This window comes from Lissotriton helveticus, chromosome 6 (genome assembly GCF_964261635.1).
Source record: "Lissotriton helveticus chromosome 6, aLisHel1.1, whole genome shotgun sequence".
In the NCBI taxonomy this organism is placed as follows: Eukaryota; Metazoa; Chordata; class Amphibia; order Caudata; family Salamandridae; genus Lissotriton; species Lissotriton helveticus.
The window spans coordinates 1,301,525,531-1,301,538,147 of NC_136067.1; positions in this window are offsets into that span (position 1 = coordinate 1,301,525,531).

The window sequence follows — 12,617 nt, forward strand, 5'->3', positions numbered from 1 at the left end:
TGAAAGCATCGAGGATAGTACTGGAGGTGGAGAGAGGAGCACAGAAGAAGGAGAATCAAAGTTAGATGTGGGGGTTGTAAGAGATGAAGAGATCTTGGCACTGCCTTTTCCATTGTCTCCTTCAGTATCACCTCTTCCGCCAGATATCTTTGCCAAGTTTGGTGTTGTCTCAGAGGACAAGGAGCCCATAATCTTAGCTCCCACCGGGTCCATGCTTAGCGTTGAACTGCCAGGCACACTTTCTATTCCCCCATCAATAAGTCCCACATCAGAGAGTCTGGCAATAACCTTCTTTATTCCACCTTTGGCTTGGACCCATTTCCTCATTGGGCTATTCTTCAAAACTTCTTTAGCCTGTATTTCTTTTTTCTTTGCTCCACCTGTATTAGATGTGTTTATTGTTTTCTTCAAGTCTTTGGTATATTTGGTTTTAGAATCTCTCTTTAAAGAATCCACAGCTGTATTTAGTATCTTTTTTCTAACTCTTTGGAGCCGTTGCCCCCATTGATCCACTAATGAATTTCCTGAGTATTGCCCCTGGCTGTCATCTGAAGTAATTAAGTTAGCAGCGATTATGCTAGGAGAGGCAGAGCCATCAAAGACCCCCTTAAACACATCAGTGCGCTGTGCCTCTGGAGAGTCGTTGAGAAACTCATCATTTCGGTCCTTGTCAATGCAAGCATCAATGCTGTTCTCTTCAATATTAATAATATCTGGATCCCCCATTCCGTCTGCCTGTTTAAGCTCTATTCCTCTATCCCCTATCTCAGTCTCAATCTGAGCTTCAGTTGGGAGGCACTGTGCTGAGAGATCAGAGTAAATGGGACTTTGTAGCAGAGAGTGAGTGCAACATTGTTGCTTTTTATTAGCAATAGCATTGATGATAGTGTCTGCTAAACAGCCTCCTCCAATGGGCTGTATAGCAATAGCAATCTCTGAGAGCTCTGGCATCCTATTAGCCTGGAGGTATTGAGTTACCTGCTTACCAAGTTTTTTATTTGTTTTTGAGACATACTCAGTTCCAGCATTTTCTAAAGCCGTCATTCTGCCTGCTAATGCAGATACTGTTCTCTCCGTTTTTCCTAGCTTATTATTCAGCGCGGCCACAGCCCCCACCTCCTCTAGGCTCTCACTTGTAGGCACACTCCTACTCACCACTAGGTCTCCCGGCTGTCGAGCTGTCCTACGCCCCCCTCAGGCTGTGCTTCTCGTAGGAGCCATGTCCGGGGCGGGAGCAACAAGCAGACGCCGAGCGCGGCCGAGATGGGAGCCGCAATCGCACAAAACTGGAAAACGCCAAGCCGGAGCCTTCACTGCGAGCAGTGCCGATAGAATACAGCTGAGGCGGGTCTAAGGAAGAACTGCATTTGGGCCGTAGGGGCGTGAAGACGGTCGGATCTTCCTGCTTGCCTCCAGGTATGTTGATTTCAGCAATTTCTCTCCTTTTTTCTCTCGTTTATCTTCGATGCAAAATTGCCTTATGCGCTATCACCCATATGCACGAGAGAGCCCAGAACACCGGGAGCCAGCAGCAGCAGTCTACTCCTAGAGACAGCATCAGGCCGCCATCTTGTCTCCTCCTCCATAAATTTGGTAAATTCTGACACGTATTAGTTCAGAAATGCCAATAGTAGTCCCAAAATAGCATAATCGAGGAGTGTGAGAGAAGTGTCTCCTAATGGCTATCTGACTCCTTCATACTAGGATAAATTCACCACATTCATGCCATTGGCAAGCCCAAGTACTAGATATGGGAAGTATATCACAGGACAATATACTTGTATGTGTAGTACAGTGTCAGCCATGCCAAAAATGAAAGTGGGTGTATGCCAAACATTGTCAGGGCACATCCCATACTGTTTGCAAAGTGTATGAGTCATTCAGGACACAACTGAATGCACATGAAGGTGGGGACATCATCCATCATGACCGTTGACTGATTGTTCCCCTCCTCTCTGTCTTTTCACCTGACCAAGGATATAGTCTGCAGCCATGAGCTGTGACCCGCTTGTACATTCCGAGATGTATGCCCAGTGGAGGTACAGCCAGGCACTTAGCAGAACTCAGTTCATAGTGGAGCAGACCTTTGGAGTCCTTAAGTCACTCTTTAGCTGTCTCAACATGTCTAAGGGAGATCGTTGTACTCTCCCCCCTATGGTATGTAAAATCATACCAATGTGCTGCATTTTGCGAAACATGTGTATGGACAAATGTCCCATGGAGTAAAGAAAATGAGGATCATGAAGGTCCACAGAATGATAATGAGGAAGATGAGCACCAAGAACAACATGTACCTTCGCTTGCTGGGATACTGCGGGGGGACCAAATTGTTCATACTTCTTTTGCTTAGGCTTCCGCCACATCAAGGGATCCCAAATACATGGGCTATGTGAAAGAGGTGTAATTAATGACAAATAATTTATGAACACTACTATTGTGTAAGCAATCTTGCTTCATAGTTACTGTAAACATCAAAACACTCAAATCAAGCATGCTAGTAATTGGTATAGAACAAAGGTACGTAGCAATGGGTAACAAACAGTGCTGGACCACATCTTGTATATGCAAAGATTTGTGCATGCCAACAACCTGTGCCAAATTCAGGTCCAATCGGAAGTCAGAAGTTAAACAAGGATTGTAGTTTTTCCCAGTAGTCACACCAGGGGCTGTTATGTAGAAGTGCTGAAGGGGCACCATGTGCATTCCCACACACATTGTACCCCCCTGTGCAGTTTGTAAGGCCAGCAGTGGCTGCAGACGCTTATGCAGCCTCTCATGAAAAAGCAATAGGACTGGCCCACTTATAGTGCCTGCGCCATCAGCAGAAGGTATCCCCTCTTCTGCATGGGGTCAAGGCCCAATGCAAATTAGGAAAGCCCTTTTACTCTGTGTCTATGCTGCATGAAAGACGTGGGTCCAGAATCAAAAAAGGTGTCTAGGGGAGCCTCTTTATGGCAAATCTCTTGTGTGGGAAAGGGGTCAAATAGCCCCAGAAAGACATCCCCTTGCAGGTGAGTGCAGCCACCCGCTGCACTTGCCTGCACTGTGCCACATGGCACAGGTTTCCAAAAGCCACTTCGCCTCATACTTGGATACAGTGCCCCCAGTATAGTGTAAGTTTGCAGCAGCGAAGGGGGGACATAATCAATGTTATAGGGTACACTATCTCATTTTGGACATGGTACAAGATAAGATGTACAATGCAAAATAAGACCCAATCCAGTGGCGTACGCATATATCAGTGACTCAAGGGGGGTTCAGAAATCCTACTCCCCACTACTCTCTTATCCACATTGTAAGGAGAAAATGCACTGTCCTCAGCCAACGTTAAAAAACCTGTTCTCCCGGGCAACACCAAAGAACACCCACTCAGAGTGCACCAAACTATAATTGGTCACACAAGTCCACACCCGACATTGGACTTTACTCTTGATAGAAGAAAAAATGTGAGAGAAGCAAATGACCCCTCACGGAAACACCACCATCGGGGTAACTGGTATGCAATTTCCAGACAGGCCCCTGTCTCATCATCGGTAGTCACTTGCTTCTCAAAGAAAAATAAGCGTTAAGGAAAGAAGTGTTCAAAACAAACAACACATAAAGTGACAAATAGTGAAGTGCAGAAAAATCTGCTGGTGACAAACACACACAAAGATAACTGAGTGCCTAAAAACACACACAGAGCACACCAGTCCCTTAACCAATTTTATTCATAGGGCGGTGATCGTGTGCTGTTGAATATTAAAAAGGCTGGTAGCTAATCATGCATACCATTTCCTACTGCCAGTGCCGTCATGTTTCACTGCTATGTTGCGTTAAGCAGTTTCATCAGGGCTGCACTCAAATGCTGCCACTTCACTTTTTTGGACACTAGTTCTGTAACGCGCTGCCAGGAGAGAACAGGTAAGGAAACATAATTAAAAACATGTAGACCTACGGGAGGCAAAAAACGCACATCGGGGACAGTAAGTGTGGTAAGGTGTGAAATATTACCAGGAGACAGCCAAGCTACTCATACCAGCCGCTCCAGTTTCAACAAGGTCAACGGGTACTTCTAACGTGAGTATGTCCCTTGTTTCTTCGTTAAAAATCTTTATCTGCAGGAAGAGAAAACGTACATGGGTTTGTATAATGTATTATCTAGGGCGCTATTCTGCTGACTTACAATATGCCCAAGATAAGATGTGCCATTACGAAAACAGAAGAAGTGCACCATGTGCGTAATAGGCCCCAGTAATGCAAGAAGTCACACACATATGCACTATCAATATACTCATGCAACACATTCCAAAACATAAAGCATGACACCTCAACTAATGTCAGGCAAAACACTGCTCCCGGAATTGTTTAACATGTATCCCACATTACACTACACTGGAAAACACACATTTGGCCCAATGCGCCAATTTAAACTAATGCATTGGCCTAAGGTGTGATGGATTACACCTGTTGCGTCAACCAGACGACCAGCATCCATGCCAATGGATCAAAAATGTTGCATTGTGCATTGACACACATGGGGCGTAAATTATGCATGGACGATTTCTGACAGGATGTATCAGAAACAAAATGATGTGTTTTGTGAAAATGTGTCTAATCCACCCAGGAAATGATTCAATGGTACTGCCATGCTGCAAACCAGGAAGTGTGAGGTTACTTTCACTTTCTCTTACAGTCTGTTTGTCTGTGCTGGGTGCTGGAGGTGGTTTTGGTGGCTTGCGATTTTGGAGGTGTTTCTTGGACCTCTTGGTGTCTGTGCTGTCTATGTTGTGTCCCTAAAGTCTCATTATTGTCCTGTGTGTTTTGTACTGTTTAGTGTAGTGTATTGTTGGGTGTTTGTCATAATAGGGGTTCATGCTTGGAGGGATAGGGGGTACTTGTAGTGTTAGATAGTATAGTGTTTAGGCTGCTCATTTGGTTGAGGGTCATGTCTGGGAAGGACATATCCTGTACTCTATTGGAGGATGAGTGTGGGGGCCTCCTGTGGCAATACTGCCTGACAGACATGTTAGCCTCAGGTGTTGGGGTCATCCAGGGGTACACTACCTGGGACCATAAGAAGCAGTGGTCCCAGTACAATCACATCTTTATTTCGCATTTAGGTGAATGCATAAAAAGTACATAAGATCATCAAGGGATTGCATACATCATATAAAGCAGCTGTTCAGCTTTAGTAACTATTAAAAAGGTGATGTTAAGTTAATAAAACGGCTATAAAATAAATTTAAAAGGTCATAGAACGATATACATAAAACAGCTTGCCTCCGCTATTAGATGATAGTACAAATTCAAAAAAATGTGCCCCATGTGGGTTAAAGTGCATTTTTCTAATTTTAAGAATGGCGAGCAGGAAATTCTTAAGCACAAAGCATGTGCAAGGGGTTTCCAATAATCAGAACATTTCAAGGGCTTGTTTGTGTGAGCCAATACAGAATTTTTTCAGCAGTGGAATGAGGAATTTATTCCTGTCTGACATTTAAAATGAGTAAAAGAATAAAAGGTGTGAAATAGATTGGAGGGAGTGGTCGTCACGGGAAACGGCCATTTCAACGAAGCCTTTACAACGAAATTGTTAACCACGCATGCAGTACAACGCATGCGTGGTTAACACGAAAGCCTTTACCACGCATAATTTTACTACGAGTTTTGTAGTAAAGGTATATGTGGTAAAGGTAAAAGGAAAAAAAAGGGGGGCTTGGGGGGGTCTCCCCCCCAAAAAAGAAACTCACCTGAAGTCACGTCGGGTATCAGCGTCTTTTAAGAGAAAACGGAAAATAAACTTCTGCTTTCTCTTAACGACGTATGACGTCACCACGCTAGTAATTGTGGTAAATGTAATGCGTGGTAAACTAATTCCGTTGTAACGCATGCGTGGTAAAGGCATGCGTTGCAACGGAATTCGTTGTAACGTCATATATTCGTCGTCACAGGGGCACACAGAGGACTGATTTATCCAGAATACTTGTATCGGATAAGCAGCCATTAATGGTATGTAATTCAGTCTGAATCTGGTCAAGACAAAACGGTGTCTGATGTTCGTGACAAATGAAATTTAAGATAAATGACCACTACATGGAATAGGTGATGCACAATATGTGGTCACAGTGATTTTATTTAGATTTTTTGCTACCTGTCTGAGTTGCATTTATCGTAAAATAGTTCTTTTAGACACGATTTGTAAAAGGATATGCACTCATACGGTGAATTAAACATGTCCTCCAGCTCTAATTCTACTAGCCAGCAGATTGAAAAAGTGCGATCCAGGTTGAGGATGCGATTCAGGTTGAGGATGTCCCTTAATACTAAGTAGTTCAAAGGAACTGATTACCTTTTCCGAATTGAAAGCCAGGCTAGGAGCAGGGCAATTTTCAAAGTATTAGAAATGAACAGAAAGTTTAATTCCTTGTGGATTAAAATGCTTGGGCATGATTTAGGGGTAGCTAATGATCTCTTTAAAAATGTATCTTCCATGGCTTGTAGGGAATTATTGTCTGCAAAACCACAAACGACTGCACCATATGACGCTATGGATCTGTTTAAGAATGTTTGTTTAAGAATTTGTAGAGTGGGTTGCTGCCCAAGGGCTTCCCAGTGCTAAAGAGTACTGTTTACAAGCTCTTATCCATAGGGCCTCTACAAGGGAAACAGCACAGTTTAGAGATGTTTCCTGAAAACGGTTTCATTGGGTAGAATTCTTATTTTATATGGGAGGGCATTCCACATCTTTGGTACCAGGTGGGCAAATGATCTGCCCCCCCCCCTTCCCCCCACTTGGCTCTTTTTGCTCTCACTGTCCTAAGAAGCTGTTGCTTTGCTGATCTTACATGCCTGATCGGGATATACCTGGACATCATTTGTCTCAGTTTTATTGGAACTTTTTTGTTAACAGCCCTATATGCCTGGCATAGGGACTTACACTTTATTCTTGTTTCAATAGGAAGCCAGTGTAGCTGTTTCAGTGCTTCTTTAGTCGAAATGCGTTTGGGGATTTTTAGAAGGAGTTTTGCTGCTGCATTTTGTACTACCTGTAGTCTCTTCATCACATATTTAGGCGTGCCCACGTAAAGTGAGTTTCCATAGTCCAAGCGCGAGATTATAAGAGACTGGATGACTTTTTTTTCAGATGTTCCGGGATCACCTCAATAATCTTCCTTAGTATTTTAAGCAGAGAGAAACATATTTCTGACAGTTTCCTGGACTGGCAATCCATCGTGAGTGAGTTCTCTATCCAGACCCTTAAGTTTTTTATAACTGTTTTGGGTATAGGTGGGTTTCCCATACAAATGGCCACTGTGTCAGGGGTGCCTGGATAGGGGATTTTCTCAATAGCATAATCTCAGTTTTTTCGCCATTTAATTTCAGATGTCCATTTGCCATCCAATTTACCACTCTCTCCAGACAGTGACTCAACTGATGATTTGCATTATCTGTTAGGGAGACTATCAGCTGAGTGTTGTCAGCATATGACACCACTGAGACACCATCTTCCTGTGCTATATTAGCCAGCTGTCGTACATAAATATTAAATAGGGTAATTGGGAGGTGGCCTGAGAAACAGTCCCCTTCCAGCACTTGGAAGGATCTGTCTTCCAAAAAAGAAGCCAACCAGTCCATGGCAAGTGGACTCCTATTTCTCTTAGTCTCCCATTTAAAGTGGTATGATCTACAGTGTCAAATGCTGCACTGAGGTCTAACAAAAGGATGGCAGGAGAACCACCCTGATCAAATAGTGCCTTTAACTCCTCTGTGACCACCAACAGTGCTGATTCTGTACTATGGGAGGCACGAAAACCCATCTGAGTGGGATGCAGTATTTCATTAGTTTCCAGGAAGTTAGTCAAGGTATTATTCACATGCTTTTCCAAAGGTTTGCTGATAAATGGCAAAAGTGAGATAGGGAGGAGATTGCTAAAGACAGTAGGATCCATATTGGCTTTTTTTTGTAAAGGCCTAATGATTGCATGCTTCCAAGTTTTTGGGACCGAAGCTGTTTCTAATGATAGGTTGAGCATTTCCATTATGGAGGGTAAAATGGTCTCCAGTGCTTTAAATAAAATCTGGGGCGGGGCTGGATCAATAGGTGATCCAGATTTAGTAGCTTTTATTAGATTACGAACGTCTTCTTCCTCAAGGCTGGGGAAATGAGCTAATTTTGGGAAGGATAAGGGTCCTTCCATCTCTGTACCTATCTCCGAGTTCAAGCCCCTATCCTTTTGGAATAGGTCATATATTCCTTTTACTTTTTTTTATGGAAATAGGTAGCTATGTCATTACACCTTTTGACTGAGACCGGGAGGGTTTTCGTATTTTCACGGGAGTTAGTTGGCATTTTGCCCACTCTAAACAATTCCCTTGAGGAATTAGCTGATTGAGAGATTTTTTCTTCATAAAATTTCACTTGAGCATTCTTAATATCATTATAATAGGCCCTAATTAGCAGCTTGTATCTGGTTTTTAAAGCTGAATCATAATTCGTTCTCCATAGTCTCTCCAGTTTCTTGCATTGTTTTTTCAATTCCAAAAGCTGTTCATTGTACCATGATGCTCTTCTAGGGCATGTTTTATTGTTAATAGTTCTCATAGGGGCACACATGTCATCGACTGGGTAATCCAGTCTTCCCATTGCTGATATTTCTCTTCTATATTACTAGCAAATTTTGGAATGTTGTCTGTTAGGACCGTCTGGCAGGTTTCTGGGGCCAATCTAGCCCAACTATGCCTTACAACCATTTGGGCTTCAAATTTCTCCTGCTGTGCGGGTTTGGATAGGCCAAATCTAATTAAAAAGTGAGGTCACACGTTGCATTGGTTGTAGAGCTTCTAAATCACCTTGCAGCCGTTTGATGTGAGGGGTATCTTGTTCATCAAAGTGAAAATTTAAATCACCCAAAATAGCCATATAGGATTTCTCTATCGCAAGACTAATTAAGGAGTCAGCTAATGCCCCCATGAACCTGCAGCTTGTGCCTAGGGGGTTTATAAATAAGTATCCCAGAGAAGGTGCGGTTAGGGGATAGTGCTATGTGAAACTGTAGACTTTCACATTCTGGGAGATAAAGCTGAGTTATAGTACATTTGAATTAATCTTTCAGAATAACAGCAATACCACTCCCTACTCTCTCTGTCCGGTCCAATCTATATATCTGGTAACCCATAGGAAGGGCAAGATGAATGTCGGGCCTGAGCTGTCGTTGAACCACGTTTCGGTCACAGACAGCATGTCTAAAGGGTCTTCCTATAATAAGGCTCTTATATCAGCGGTATGCCTTGGGACTGAACGGGCATTGATTAGGCCTGCTACCATTTGGCCCCGTGAGTACCATTAGTCCTAGTTTGCCTGATTGGGTTAGCGTGTTGCTCATAGCCACACTGGGCGCTTATAGTGTTGGTTAATGGGGTGCTATTAACTTCTGATTGTGAGGCGAAAGCCAGGCACACCTGCGGTTTTAGCAATATCGACTGTTCTTTAGAATAAATAAGTGTGTCTAGGTCTCGCGGACCAGCATCCCTGGGCCCGTTTTATTGCGACGATCACAGACGGGCTTGTCTTTGGCACACCTTTGGCGTGCCTGCAGCGGGCCCGCTGCCCACCCGGTCCATCGTGGGCATTTAAGGAAGAGGTGGAGGTCTGCAACTAGAGTGCCAACCTCCTTCAGCTATGGTTAGTGTGGCAAAAATTCTCTCTCTATGTCCCCTACTACCCTGGACCGAAATTCCCATTTTTTCAGCAAGTTAAAACTAAATTCAATACAGTTTTAAAACAAACGACAATTATCTCCCCTCAGTGCAATACTTAAAACATAAATTGCTCAGTTTCAGTTTAGTAAAATAAAGTAAAAGTGTTTCACAAGTACACGAAGCAGAGCTTAAAAACAGCGCTCTTTACCTTTGCGCCCGGTCCGTGGTGTGCATTTAAGGAAGAGGGGGAGTCTGCAACTAGACTGCCAACCTCCTTCAGCTAGGACTCTATGGTTAGTGAGGCAAAAATTCGCTCTCTATGCCCCCTACTACCCTGTTTTGCATGCACAATTTCCAATATTTCTTTTACTGGTTTGTTCCCTACTTTTGCTGCGAACTTCCAGGTACCAGCTATGCTTTTGGACATCATGAGCGCCGTGTACCTCATCATAGTGGACAATATTAATTTATCGTCAAAAAAGATTCCCAGATACATGAAATTGTCCACTCCATCTAGTCTTCTGCTGTGGATATAAAAGCCCATTACTTTTTGCTTCTTGGCCCTATCCATTGCCATCACATAGTTTTTTTGTTTTATTAACATGTAGGCCCAGGTCTGCCATGTGTCAGGAGTATGTATCAATCAAGAGCTGTAAGACTTTTGGAACTCTGGCTAATAGGATGGCGTCATCTGCGTAGAGCTTGACCGATCGGGGTTGTGAGCATACCACTGGGACTTCCTTACATTTTTCAATAAAGGCTTCGGAAAGTTTATTTGTATAAAGAGAGTAGGGAAAAGGGGCAAGAATACAACTCTGTCTTACCCTTTTATCAATCCTGAAAGGTTTTGTACACTCCCCTTTTTTCTGTAACAGATTACTGCCTCTGCATGTCTATATAGGTCTCTAATGAATGAGAATATGGGTGGGTCCACGGCCAGAAACTCCATGATGGACCACAATTTGTTGTGGCTCATGCATTCAAAGGCCGCAGACAAGTCAATAAACTCCAGAAATAGCTGGCCCTGTTTAGGCACAGAGTATTTTTGGGCAATTAAGGCAAGGTTGAGGCACTGATCTATTGTGCCTCTCCCCTTTCTGAAGCCATACTGGGCTCCAGAGAGGAGTTTGTTGTCAGTTGTCCACTCCTCCAGCCTGGTCAACAGCAATCTGCCCAATAACTTCACTGCACTGTCCAGTAAAGAAATTGGACGATAATTAGCCGGGTCTGTGCCACTCCCCTTCTTGTGAATTGGAACTATGACAGACTGTCTCCATGACGGCAGAGGTCTGACTTTAGCTTTAGTGTTGAATGCTGTTGAAAGGACAGGTACCCCTAGAGGTTTATTTTTGATAAAAAACATCTAATGGGACCCAGTCTAGTCCGGGTGCCTTCAGTGATGGAGATTGACTTTTTACGAGTTCTACTTCATTTATGGAGAACTCCAGTGCTAGAGTGGTCCTCCGGTATCTCTGGGGTTTTAGGTGGTTGCTCCTGAAATAATTTTTGAAAGTAATTTATCCACGTGGCCTCATCAATGTGGAGGTCCAACAAAGGCCCACTCTCCTCCTGGAAAAGGGGACTATTTCCTATTTTCCAGAAAGATTTGCTGTCCTTAGAAGTAGATGCTGATTTCAGATTTTCCCAGGCTTCCTTAGTAACCTCCTTTTTTCTATCCCACCTTAAGGATTTAGAAGCAGACCTAAGAGTTCTAATAAGAATTTGGTCTCTAGGTTATGATTAAAGTGCTTTCTGGAGATCCACTGATGCTTGTGAGGGGTTTTTCCCAAACCATTTTTGTTGTGAACATGTTTTTTGGGATATTTGACTAGTAAGATGCAATTTTATGGACGTTAGTATTGTGTTAAGTGTTTCCATAGTTTGGTTAGCCGTGAAGGGTAAGTTTAAGCATAGGGAGATCTCCTTATTAGAGGAGGACACTATTTTCGGAAACAACTTTGTGGGATCAAAGTTCACCAGTTTTAAAGTGTACCCATTTTTCCTGGCTAGTGTTGGTTTAGGTAAGCACTTGGAGCCCGATTTTTTGGGGTAGTTGCCAGCAAAACGTGAAGCACAGAAAGGAGTGATCACTAAAGGCAGACTGTATGACCTCAAAGTCCTTAACATTTCTACTTGAGACCATAGGGAACCAGATAAAATCAATGCATGAGGAGCCCCCTGCCCGATGATATGTTGCCTCCAATTACCCCGAGATAAAGCATTTTGGGTTTGCAAAATCTAGGTCCAGGATCATCAATAGGCTTTTTAGAGGGTGGATCAATGTGAGGTTCCATCTTGACCTGTTTTCAGGGTTGATGACACAATGGAACAAGGCAAACACATCTTCGATTGTTTTTGTGCACAAAAGAGCCCCATCCTGCACATAAACAATCTTGGCAACTGCACAGACAACATTGCACCAAAGTGCAGGGGTGTCTGCATTTGCGCTCAGCTGCAAATTGTGCGCCGGCAGAGAGGATAGGAATGCACCGTATCTTGTAAATATTGCGCATTCCTGCCCTTTTGAATTACCATAGGGCAGCACAGCAAAATTACTTGTATCACTGCCCTACGACAATTCTTTGTAAATATGCCCCTTGGTATGCCGTCTGTGCAGCTTAGAAATCATATAATTCTTTTACCCATTGACACAGCAAGATGACATACCTTTGTTTATTATTAGTGCATTTGAATGTTGTCTAATACTCCATATCCAAGGTGTAGATTGTTAGAGGCATTTGTTATGTAAATTTACTGAGCTTTTTAGTACAAAATGTGTAATGAAATCTTTCACAGAACATTATTCCAGTTTTTTGTGTTATAGGTGGAACTGAGCCATACTCATTCAGAGAGGTGCCAACCTTCCAGGATCCCTATGCAACAGGTGAGTGTCATCTGAATGTTTTCTGTGCTATGTGAGCATAAAAAGTTATATAAAT